Source organism: Mauremys reevesii, linkage group 6 (assembly GCF_016161935.1).
Source record: "Mauremys reevesii isolate NIE-2019 linkage group 6, ASM1616193v1, whole genome shotgun sequence".
NCBI lineage: Eukaryota > Metazoa > Chordata > Testudines > Geoemydidae > Mauremys > Mauremys reevesii.
The window spans coordinates 69,018,461-69,028,750 of NC_052628.1; positions in this window are offsets into that span (position 1 = coordinate 69,018,461).

Genomic DNA, 10,290 nt, shown 5'->3' on the forward strand with positions numbered 1-10,290 from the left:
AAGGGATAAAGTTTCCTAGCCACCTGGAGGTGAAAAAGCATCAACGATTTTTTTAATCGTGATTAATTGTTTTTAGTTAATCACATGAGTTAACTGCAATTAATCGACAGCCCTAATTTGAACCAATTAGGAAGGGCAGACCCTATAATTTATAATTTTCCTCATTCTGTCCCTCCAGAAATAATCCCTCCTACTTCCATATAGTTTAGTGGAGTAAAAATATTTCTTCCCCATCTCCCCAAACAAACCTATTCATAGATTTTAAATATTGGCACCTGTGCAATAGAGGGCTGGGGTGGGAGAGAACAAGTGGCTGCTGCTGAGAAAAGGGGAGAAACTAAGAGTAACATCACTTGTGGAACAAGTAACAACTTCCACTTGTGCGAGGCCCCTCTGTGTGGCTTCTCTTCCCTTTTGACAAAGTGCAGTACATGCAGTCACCCTGGGGACAGGGTCATCATTTATGAACAAGAAGATGCAATGCACTTTTCTGTTTATGCTATGGATATAACAAGGCGGTAGGCACTTCAAAAAGCCTCCAAGCAGGAAAGCTGTAATGAAGAAATTTAAAGGCTGACATGAAATCGATTTTTTTAAAAAAGCCCTAAAATGTATATATATATTTTATAAAACATAGATAAGACACGATAAGGATATTTAATTAAAAGAGTTTAAAGTACCAGAGAACATGAAGGACATGCTCCTGCACAACATTTTGCTTCTGAGCAGTTCCAGTTAGTTAAATGGGACTGATCACATTAGCACCTAAGCCAAGGTGACTGGCATTCTATAACCAGGACCCAGGTATGTCACTCTTTATTTCAGAGACACAGCCTAACACAGAATTCACACCTTTGTGAAAACTGTGCTTTGGAGTCTAGATTCAGAAGGGGGACTTAGGCACCTAAGCATAGGTGCTGGAACTAGCGGTGCTGGGGCTGCTGCTGTAACCCCTGGCGTGAAGTGATTTCCATCATATGCAGGGTTTACAGTTTGGTTCAATGGCTCACAGCACTTCCACTATAAAATTTTTTCCTGCACCTAAGTGCCTATTAAGTCCAACATTGGCATTTACACAACCAACTCTCATACCCCAAGGGACTTTAGGAGCCTACAGGGTTAGGTGCCAACTATGTTTTCACCTTAATATCCCAGAAGTGCTTAAATTTCAGTGGCTGGGCACATACATATTCACCTAAGTCCTGATGATGTCCAGCAGCTCACTACCGAGCTTATGGCTAAACCTTGGTGAGATTCACAAACTAGGTTCCCCTGCGTCTCTTACCTTGGGACTCAATCCAGTAGACATGCTCTGAATAAGCCTACATTTGCTGGAGGAGGTGGTGATGGCCCCCTTATACCCAATGTGGAATATGATGGTTGGAATCCCCAATCTGCCTGATAGGGAGCAAGGACTTGAACCCAGGTCTCCCATGTGAGTGCCCTAACCACTGGGCTGTTGGGTATTCCAGAGTGGGTCTCTCTGTCTCCCCTGTTGAAACTGTTCCATTGTGTAGGTATGGCTAGTAATTTCACCAGAGAGAGAGAGAGAGAAAGAGAGTTCAGCTCCAGACACACACAATTCACACTTCCCTCAATATCCCCCTCCTCCCTTCAATTTATTCTGGAGAAATACCTAAAATTAATCTAGCAGAACAGAAATACACCCACCCTTCCCCTTTCAAATAGAAACATTAAAAGCTCTATAAATATAAATAGTGCTTCATTTATGTATTTGCACAGGAAGCTTTATAAAGAGTGGACACTTAAATTTTTTGCAGATTTGCCTTTGCAAAGAATTAACATTAGTATGATATTCCCATGCTATTTCACAGGCAGAACTGTGATGATTTTAGTAATGGTGATGGCCACTGCACACAGATAGAGTTATAAAAGGTCTTGTGCAGTCTTGTTGTAGCCCTGTTGGTCACAGACTATTAAAGAGACAGATGGGTGAGGTAATATCTTTTATTGGGAGAACTGCTGTTGGTGAGAGAGAGAGAGAGAAGGTTTCATACCTGAAGAGTTCGGTGTAGTCTAAAAGCTTCCATCTCCGACAGAAGTTGGCCCAACAAAAGCTATTAACTCATCCACCTTGTCTCTTTTGTTGGCATCATAAGAACCACAAGAGCAAAGCTTAAAAGATGGCTCCAGCTTTATTCCCAGTTTTCCTGTGAAAAAAACCTCACTGAAGTCAATAGGAAAGTGGTTTATCTGGAGACATACTAGGGGTATGTCTACACTATGGGATTACTCCAATTTTACAGAAATAGATTTCTGGAAACACATTGTATAAAGTTGAGTGCATGCGGCCACACTAAGCCCATTAATTCGGCGGTGTGCATCCATAGTACCGAGGCTAGCGTCGACTTCCGGAGTGTTGCACTGTGGGTAGCTATCCCATAGCTATCTCATAGTTCCTGCAGTCTCCCCCATCACTGGAATTCTGGGTTGAGATCCCAATGCCTGATGGGGCAAAAAACATTGTTGTGGGTGGTTCTGGGTACGTGTCGTCAGGCCCCCTCCCCCTCCCTCTGTGAAAGCAATGGCAGACAATAGTTTCACGCCTTTTTTCCTGGGTTACCTGTGCGGACACCATACCACGGCAAGCATGGAGCCCACTCAGCTCAACGCAGCAGCCATGAATATTGTAAACACCTCGCACATTATTGTGCAGTTTATGCTGAACCAGAACCTGCAAAACCAGGTGAGGAGGAGGCGGCAGTGCAGTGACAAGAGTGATGAGGACATGGACACAGAATTCTCTCAAACCATGGGCCCTGGTGCTTTGGAGATCATGGTGTTAATGGGACAGGTTCATGCTGTGGAACGCCGATTCTGGGCCCAGGAAACTGGTGGGACCACAGAGTGTTGCAGGTGTGGGACGATTCTCAGTGGCTGCGAAACTTTCGTATGCGTAGGGCCACTTTCATAGAACTTTGTGACTTGCTGTCCTCTGCCCTGAAGTGCAAAGACACCAAAATGAGAGCAGCCCTCACAGTTGAGAAGCGAGTGGCGATAGCCCTGTAGAAGCTTGAAACACCAGACAGCTACCGGTCAGTCGGGAATCAATTTGGAGTGGGCAAATCTACTGTGGGGGCTGCTGTGATTCAAGTAGCCAAAGCAATCACTGAGCTGCTGCTACCAAAGGTAGTGACATGTGCAGGTCATATTGGATGGCTTTGCTGCAATGGGGTTCCCTAACTGTGTTGGGGCGATAGATTGAACCCATATCCCTATCTTGGCACCGGAGCACCAGGGCAGCCAGTACATAAACCGCAAGGGATACTTTTCAATGGTGCTGCAAACACTGGTAGATCACAAAGGACATTTCACCAACATCAACGTGGGTTGGCTGGGAAGGGTTCATGACGCTCGCGTCTTCAGGAACACCAATCTGTTTAAACGGCTGCAGGAAGGGATTTACTTCCCAGACCAGAAAATAACCATTGGGGATGTTGAAACGCATTCACGATAACATGTTTTCCGAGCTCATGCAGTCCTCCCGCACCAATAGGGCACAGCTGAATGCATGGAGGCATTCAGTGACAGAGACCAGGAAAGCATTAAGTGAGCATGATGAGAAGAGTCAGGATGCAATGCTGAGACTAAAGGGGGAGCAAATGGACATGATGAGGCATCTGGTGGAGCTGCAGGAAAGCCAACAAGAGCACAGACCCCTACTGCATCCACTGTACAACCACCTGTCCTCCTCCCCAAGTTCCATATCCTCCTCACCCAGACGCCCAAGATCGCTGAGGGGGAGGAAGGACTCTGACTCTAAACTAGCTCCAACTGGTCAGGACTGGATTTTCCTGCCTTTGGGTTCCAGTCATTCCAGCTGTTTTCCCGCCCAAATCCCTGAAGGTTCTATCACCTCAGACTTGCTTGGCATTTCTATTTGGAACAGTCCAATTTTTCCCATCTTAACATCTATAAAAGACTGACCCCTGTGTGGATGCGGAGCTGTCCATCTGAATGGCAGCCTGTGCGCACTGCGGTACAGGTCTCATTGTGGTTCCGACCATATTGACGAGAGTGACACCTATCCCGAAGAAGGGGAAGACTCCAGAGAAGACCTTCAACACTTACCTTATCTTGCTGTTCTATCTCTGGAGGGCTTCTCTACCAGGGAGCTCACCATTCATCCATCGGACTCCTCAGAGTTCCTCCTTGACAGCTTTCCACCAGCCCGATGGTGGTGCTCAGGACCTAAACTACTGCACACAATTCAGCACTTAGATTAAGTAGGAAGAAATCAATTTCTGTTATAGGTTACTTGGCCAGGGGAGGAATTTATCTAGGTTTGGGCTTTATGCCCCATTGGAAGTCACTGTCACTATTTTAATTGGTTGTAATACTGGTTTTAACTCCACCAGAGAGGTCCTTTGGGGCCATCTGCCTGTCCCAAGTCAGGGTAAAGGAGGAGGGTTGGGCGTGGGGCTAGCAACTCCACCCCGTAAAAATCAGCTTGCTACAGAAATGCCAACAATAGAGTTAACAGAGACTTTTAGCCTGGAAAAAGAAGGGTCTTCAACTCGAAGACGCATGACGCTGGGTGGTGAAAGCCGCGAGGAAGCCACTAAGCCGATCACCCTTCTTACAACCAGGAGGATTACCATCGGCACATGGAACGTGAGGACCATGTACGAGTCAGGAAAGACAGCGCAGGTTGCAGCAGAGATGAGGAGCAACAACCTGACCCTACTAGGCATTAGCGAGACAAGATGGACGCAAGCTGGACAGAGACGACTGTTGACAGGAGAGCTGTTGCTGTATTCAGGACATGAAGAGAGCAACGCACCCCACACACAGGGAGTAGGCTTCATGATGTCCAAACAGGCACAGAGAGCACTGATTGGTTGGGAGGCACATGGTCCCAGGATCATTACAGCATCCTTCAGAACTAAAATGAAGAGGATTAAGATGAATGTTGTTCAGTGCTACGCTCCAACCAATGACAGTGAAGAGGAGGACAAAGACTACTTTTACAACAGACTCCAGAAAATATTAGAGACTCTCCCAGACAAAGACATTACCATCCTTATGGGAGACTTTAATGCCAAAATTGGACCTGATAACACAGGATACGAACAAGTCATGGGGACCCACGCTCTGGGAGAGATGAGTGAGAATGGAGAGAGATTTGTGGATCTGTGTGCACTTAACAACCTGGTCATAGGAGGCAGCATCTTTCCTCACAAGCAGATCCACAAGAGTACCTGGGTATCGCCAGCAGGCATGACAGAAAACCAGACCGACCATGTCTGCATTAGCAAGAAGTTCAGAAGATCCTTGCAGGACGTTAGAGTTAGAAGAGGAGCAGACGTGGCGTCCGACCATCACTTAGTGGTGGCCAGATTGAAGCTGAAGCTGAAGAAGAACTGGATAGACGCGTCAGACAGAAGAGCGAGTACAACGTCAACCTTCTGAAGGACCATAAGACCAAGGAAGATTTTGGATTGACGCTGAAGAATAAGTTTTCAGTACTACAGGATCGGTCTGAGGAAGAGGAAGACAGTGTACTCAACAGATGGCAGAAAGTGAGAGACACGCTTAGGTCAGCATGCCAGGAAGTGCTTGGAATTAAGAAACACCAGCAGAAAGAGTGGATCACAGCAGAGTCCTTGACTAAGATAGAAGACAGAAAGAAGAAGAAGGCAGCAGTCAACAACAGCAGGACTAGAGCAGCAAAGGCCAAAGCTCAAAAAGAGTATGCTGAAGCCCACAGAGCAGTGAAGAGGAATATTAGGAAGGATAAGAGAGATTATGTGGATGGACTGGCTGCAGAAGCAGAGCAGGCAGCATACAGCGGTAACATGAAACAGCTGTACGATACTACCAAGCGACTGTCTGGAAAGTTCAGCAAGCCAGAACGTCCCGTTAAAGACAAGCAGGGAAAGTCTATAACAGGAATAGAACAACAGATGAACAGATGGGCGGAGCACTTTGAGGAACTCCTGAACAGACCAGCACCACCAAATCCACCAGACATCGACCCAGCCAACGAGGACCTCCCAATCAACTGCGATAAACCAAGCAGAGCCGAGATCAGAAAAGCCATCACCATGATGAAGAACAGTAAGGCGGCTGGACCTGACGACATCCCAACAGAGGCCCTGAAAGCAGACCTGGATACTTCAGTGGAAATGCTGTACCCCCTCTTTGAGAAGATATGGGAAGAAGTAGTGATTCCGGCTGACTGGAAAGAGGGATATCTCATCAAAATCCCCAAGAAAGGAGACCTCAGCAACTGTGCCAACTATAGAGGAATCACACTCCTGTCGGTGCCAGGGAAGGTCTTCAACCGAGTCCTCTTAGAGAGAATGAAGGATGCCGTCGATCCACAGCTACGAGATGAACAGGCAGGTTTCCGGCAGAACAGATCATGCACGGACCAGATAGCAACGCTCCGCATCATAGTCGAGCAGTCTATGGAGTGGAACTCCTCGTTGTACATCAATTTTGTTGACTATGAGAAAGCGTTCGATAGCGTGGATCGAGAGACCCTCTGGAAGCTCCTTCGGCACTATGGCATCCCAGCAAAGGTGGTCAACCTGATCAAGAACTCATACGACGGCATACACTGTAGAGTGATCCATGGAGGGCAGCTCACAAACAGCTTCCAGGTGCGAACCGGAGTCAGACAAGGATGCTTGTTGTCACCACTTCTCTTTCTCGTCATTGATTGGATTATGAAGACATCCACTTACGAGCGTAGGAACGGAATCCAGTGGACGTTGTGGACCCAGCTTGATGACCTGGACTTTGCCGACGACCTTGCACTCCTTTCACACAGTAAACAGCAGATGCAAGAGAAGACCAACGTAGTGGCAGCCACGTCATCACAGGTTGGCCTCAACATCCACAAGGACAAGACCAAGATCCTTAGGATCAATTCCATCAGCAACGACCCAGTCACACTGAATGGACGCCCCCTGGAAGAAGTACAGTCCTTCACCTACCTAGGTAGCATCATCGACCAGCAGGGTGGCACAGACGCAGACATCAAAGTAAGGATTGGTAAGGCAAGAGCAGCCTTCTTACAGCTCAAGAACATCTGGAGCTCCAGAGAGCTGTCTTTGGCAATAAAGATTCGACTGTTCAACTCCAACGTGAAATCAGTCCTACTGTATGGAGCTGAAACCTGGAGGACAACCAAAACAACCACCAGGAAGATCCAGACCTTCATTAATAGCTGCCTCAGAAGGATTCTCCAGATCCGCTGGCCAGACACCATCAGTAACATCCACCTCTTGGAGAGGACCCGTCAACTCCCAGCAGAGGAAGAAATTAGAAGGAGAAGGTGGGGCTGGATAGGACATACACTACGCAAGCAGCCAACCAACATCACCAGACAGGCACTGCGGTGGAACCCCCAAGGCAAGCGGAAAAGAGGCCGCCCAAGAAATACCTGGCGACGCGACCTTCAGGTTGATAGCAAAAAAATGGGCTATACCTGGAACCAGCTAGAGCGAATGGCCCAGGATAGAAGACTCTGGAGATCTGTGGTTGGCGGCCCATACCCCGGTTGGGGTGACGGGCATGAATGAATGAATGAATACTGGTTTGTGTTTGTGGTTTTCCCCTATCCCTATTAATTGTATTCTTATCCCTAAAACACATCTCTTTGCTTTCACCTTACTTACCTGTCTCCTCTTTATTATACACCACACCCTTCCCTTTACCACACCTGATTTATTCTAAGACTTACCTTTCCCCACCCCTTTAAGGCAACACTTCTACTGATCATTATTTACCAATAATATCTAGTCTCTATAAATTCACTCAAGATTCTATATATTTGCAAAAGAGGCATAGATCCTTCTGCCCAGTCAAGCGCAATATGTGGGTTCTTATCAGTTTAAGGTAATGTGCCTCAAAGATTCTGGGAATACCACAGAATTCACTGTAAATAAGCAAACAGGTATATACAGCATAAAACATTTTATCAAGCAGATAATAAAAATGAACGTATGTAAATAATATGCTACAAAGAATATTCCCTTATAAGTAGATGGCATTCTCCAGTAAGGCTCCAAAGCACTACATCTAACAATGTTGCTGTAATGTTTTGGACCCTTAATGGGTCCAAATAAGGGCTGCACTAATAAAATTGAAAGTGTTTTGATTTACACCACACAAAAGTCTGTGCCTTTTATCTCACATAAGGGTCTGCTCTAAATTCCCGTGGATGTCATTATTTACATAATGTATGATCTATTCCAGGGGTTTGCAACCTTTCAGGAGTGGTGTGCCGAGTGTTCATTCATTCACTCTAATTTAAGGTTTTGTGTGCCAGTAATATACTTTAACGTTTTTAGAAGGTCTCTTTATATACCTCTACAATATATAACTAAACTATTGTTGTATGTAAAGTAAATAAGGTTTTTTAAAATGTTTAAGCTTCATTTAAAGTTAAATTAAAATGCAGAGCTCCCCGGACCGGTGGCCAGGACCCAGGCAGTGTGAGTGCCACTGAAAATCAGCCTGTGTGCCGTCTTCGGCACATGTGCCATAGGTTGCCTACCCCGATCTATTCGGTGAGAACCAGAAGCAAATGAAGCATGTCAGGAACTGTTGCAAGCATAATTAAAACTCTACTATTCAGAAATATATAACAAACCTCACAAGCATATGTCAGTCAAATAAGGAAACAATCACACTATGAAACATATACGTCACATAATGCGTGATGTATACGCTTCACTAAGTCATGCTATATGTTGAATCATGTATTGCTCACTGAAACATATATTCACATTGATATATGCACTGCTGAGCGAAGCAAGTACTATTAATCGGAGAGTTGTGATTTTCAGCTCCAACCCCACCCCAGGACTATCCATAGCCATCAGTTTGTGCTCAGTCTGGGGATATATTAACCTGCTGGAAGTATGTGGTAAACCTTAGGTTTTCACTTATTTTTTTTGTTTAATGAACATTGTGAGAAAACACATTTTTAAATAAGATGTTCCGCTCTCTCAATTTGCAACAGTTAAACAATGAGAAAATCAAATCTCCTTAAGCCTTCTCTAGAATAGTTATTGTGTGGTCTTCTATTTGGAGCCCCTCTTCTCTGCTTTGCAATTTTGCTGTTTTAGAAATCAACTTCCTCTTGTGCATTCCACTTCCCAGAGAAGGCAGGGATTATTAGCTCTGATACCAAGCCGAGAGAGAGTGTCAGACTTTTTCCCCCCATTTTAACTTCCCATATTGATTTTTCATTTTGATGTAGGAGTTGCAACTTTGGTCTATTGTTTTGATATTTTTATGCTGCAGCACACCATCTTTTGATACAGATATTTAGCAATAACATTATAAACTTTAATTAGATTAAATTGACAGTTGTGAATGGGTATTCCATAAGAGCATATGAAACAGGCAAGCTAATGTTGATTCAGATAGAAGTGAGTTGAGGTCAAACTCATCTGCTTCATTGATTTACATGGAGATTGCCCCAGGATTGTGGTAAATTTAGCTATGGAAATTATATTACTTTATGTGTACTGTACCTTTAACTACCTAAAGACTATTTATGGACAGGCAGCCATCTCCTGTTCTGGCAGAGGAGACATACAAACATATTGTGCTCTCTCATGGGTACTTTACTTTTGTTCCTGCTTGGTGGTCTTTGATTAATATAAAAGTCACTTATGCTGAAAGTATATCTTTGTTCTTTGCATATGGAACAACATACAAAGATTATCATTAACTTGCAGCTCATGCTGTTTTATGCAAGGCTGATAACTTTGCTAGCCATCCTCATCAATGATCCATGGACAAGGAGCATTCCCCATTTTTTGGGGTCATTTTTCTAGAACCACACTTTAAACAAGGTTGAGAAGATCTTTGCTCAAGTTGGCACTGAGCTGACATTAATACTTATACACCAGTTGATTCTACACCTCCCTATTAAGAAGGTTGTAATTGAGGCAACTCCAGTTTCATTCAGTACCTCTGATTACCTCCTTTGCTATTCATTTAAATTATTAGTTTATATTTAATTTAAATTAACTTGTACTGTTTAGTTTTTTCTTATATAAGAAAATACATATGGAATATTCATTCATATACTTTGATAAAAGGCAGGTGGCCATACTGATTTTCTTAGGATACAGGAGCTGGTAGGAGGATGTATAGGGCTGTTCAGGGAGCTTTAAAGGGTTGATAGGAAATTACCCCTTCACCTAGTCTGAGAGGGTAGGTAGGTACTGCTTTTGTCACTGCTTCTTTTTAAGATGTAAGGGGCAATCATCAGATGATTGGAGTTCCAGTAGCATCAAGAAG